General features: G+C 38.9%; 1 pseudogene; it reads right to left on the reverse strand.

The window, feature by feature from the left end:
* Nucleotides 1-1,850: 1,850 nt before the first annotated feature.
* Nucleotides 1,851-2,472, reverse strand: LOC123239938 (annotated as a pseudogene).
* Nucleotides 2,473-2,852: the final 380 nt, after the last annotated feature.

Below are 2,852 nucleotides of genomic sequence, written 5' to 3' on the forward strand. Positions count from 1 at the left end.
TCTATATTATTACATGCCTTCTTGGGGAAGAGGCAGGTAAAGGAAGGAGGGAGAAAGCATCAATTGCAAAATGTTAGAAGATTATTATTGAACATTTTATTTATATACATAATCTGGAAATATATAAAAATAATAAAAACACATACTGTTTTAACTGGTGATATGACATAATAAATGTTATCCAGTTTTGCTCATTTGACCAGTTCCCAAAATAATATTCTACTCCCTTTTTGACACAACTAGATGGCAAAGTGAACTATATAGTGCCAGACCTATAGTCAGAAAGACAGGTTAAATTTAGCCTTAAATAATTAGTAACTCTGTGACCTTGAACAAGACACTTCACCGCTCATATATTGAAAGGATCAAGTGCAATAATATTTGTAAAATGCTTATCACGGTGCCTAGAACATAAGAGGTTCCTTATAAATATTTATTTTCTCTCTTTCTCCATTTTTCTTTTTCTTTTTTTTTAAACCCTTAACTTGTGTGTATTGGCTCCTAGGTGGAAGAGTGGTAAGGTTGGGCAATGGGGGTCAAGTGACTTGCCCAGGGTCATACAGCTGGGAAGTGTCTGAGGCAGGATTTGAACCTAGAACCTCCCGTCTCTAGGCCTGACTCTCAATCCACTGAGTTACCCAGCTGTCCCCTCATTCTCCATTTTTCCACCTGAAATTTGGGCCTTGCTTTTCCTTAGGACCTAGCTCTGTGGTTTTTTTTTTTTTTTAATTTCTAGTTCTGATGGTTCTTTCATTGCTTCCTCTGGCACTTTCCATCTCATTAATATGACTACCTAGTTCCCAATTTTCCTTTCATTCCCCAAGGTACTGCTGGTACCTTGCTGAAGGACCTCTGAAGCCATATTTCTGATCTAGAGAAAGAGACAGTCAGGTTTCTGTCCAACAAATATTTATCATACTTTGCTTTAGGCAGGAAATAGCCTGAAATAAATGTGTTTTTTTAAGGAAAACAAATAAACTCTTGTAAACAACATTATCTTCAGTTTCTTATGGTTCAGTTCCAAAGAAGGTCATTGCCCAAAATGAAGGGAAAAAAGGCGGAGAGAATGGTATGGTTTGTGTCACTTGGTCAACTGGGAAAACATCAAGTAGGATGGTTAGTCACATGACACCATGGCCAAAATAAGTATAAAGGGTGGTGGGAGGGAAAAGGGATAAAGAAACTTAGGAATCATCTCATTCCACTTGAAGCATTGATCTTGGATTCCCCCCCCCAGAAACCAAACCCAGTCACATGAAGAATATATGCATATATTCGATATGCCTATACGAAAATACACATGCATATATGAAAATATCTGGTGCCCCAAAGAAAAAAATAATTGTGTTTTCTAAAGAAAGTTAATGAGTAACAAAAACCTTTTATAATGATGTACAAACATTTGAGAATTCTCTAAAGAGGAACAGTAGTCCCCATTTTAGTCCTTTTTTAGTTAGCAGCTGCTGTTTTTTTATTCTGCCTTTTAAATGAAATCAGTTTTTTTTAACCTCAAGAAAAGGTAATATAATATATTCCTTTTTTCTCTAAAAAAACAAATATTCTAGTAAAAACTCTATACTTTTGGCCACATGAAAATTAATGCCTAAATCTTTAAAAACATTGTATTTATCACATATGCACCTATTCCCATTCTTGGTCTCGGCATATTGGTATGTATGCTGCTGTCAACAAGATGAAGACTTAACTGCTCAGAATAGACAGTGGCCTCCCCTCTACAGCAGGATGATTCTTGAGCTCCTTCTGTTCTTGTGCACCAGGTGAAAATGAAGCTGAATAATCTGGTATATGAGGATGTGGGCTGGGCACAGGAGGAAAGTTGCCTGGAAATCTCATCTATCCAGAGAGCTATTCTGAGCAGCTTCTAAACAAACATTTCTCAGGATATTGATGACAGATCTGGGGTCTTCACTCCTCATGATAGCACCACCAGAAGCAATCATATCAGCTCCTGTCTCTGCACATTTTGGAAATGTGTCAGGACCATCCAACTTGATATCCAGAGACGGGAACTGGGTCCTAAACCGATGAAGTTCTGGCTTCATGTCTTCCATCAACTTCTGCACTCCAAAGTTTTACTGTCATAATTAAGGCCATATCTATTTGATTAGCACATGGTGCCAAATACTCAACCTTAGTGTCTGGTTTAACAGCAAGACCAACCTTCATCCCATTCTCTCAAATATCTTTAATCAGGGCTCCTGTGTTCTCAGTAGCTTCCAGATGAAAGGTGTATTGATAGGCTCCAGCTACAGTCATTGGCTTTACCCACTGTTCTGATCTAGAAACCATCATGTGCATATCAAAAAAAAAAAAAAAAGGGGAAAGGGTCTTGGCTTAGCTTCTTTTGAAGGCTTTCTACCACAGGGTAACCAGAAGTGATGTTGGTAAGAAAATGCCCATCTATTACATGTGGATGCAGATAGTTGACCCTGGAATCCAGCACATGAGTGCACTCAGCCCCCAGTTAGGTCAGGTCACTGTTTAGGATGGACCAGCCAACCTTGCAGCCTGACACCTTGGTGGGTGCTGATCCACTGGCTTATGCAGTTACAGCAAACACAAGCACTCTCGTCTGCCCTCTCTTCCCCTTCCTAAAAGGGTCATCTATGTGGTATGGTAAGGTGTCCAGGGGATGCTTCTTATATGTAACTGTGTGCAAAGAATGTGGACTATGAACAGATCCTGAGAGTCAAATCACCACTTCAAAGCTCAGAATTGGTCATTTTTTCCTATCAGTAGCACTTACAAAAGACCAGATCCATAGGGAAGGATAGCTCTTTTAGATGAAGGAAGATGTGTAGTACTTTATTAATTTCATGGAGATAGCACTA

Source organism: Gracilinanus agilis, chromosome 3, assembly GCF_016433145.1.
Source record: "Gracilinanus agilis isolate LMUSP501 chromosome 3, AgileGrace, whole genome shotgun sequence".
Lineage (NCBI taxonomy): Eukaryota > Metazoa > Chordata > Mammalia > Didelphimorphia > Didelphidae > Gracilinanus > Gracilinanus agilis.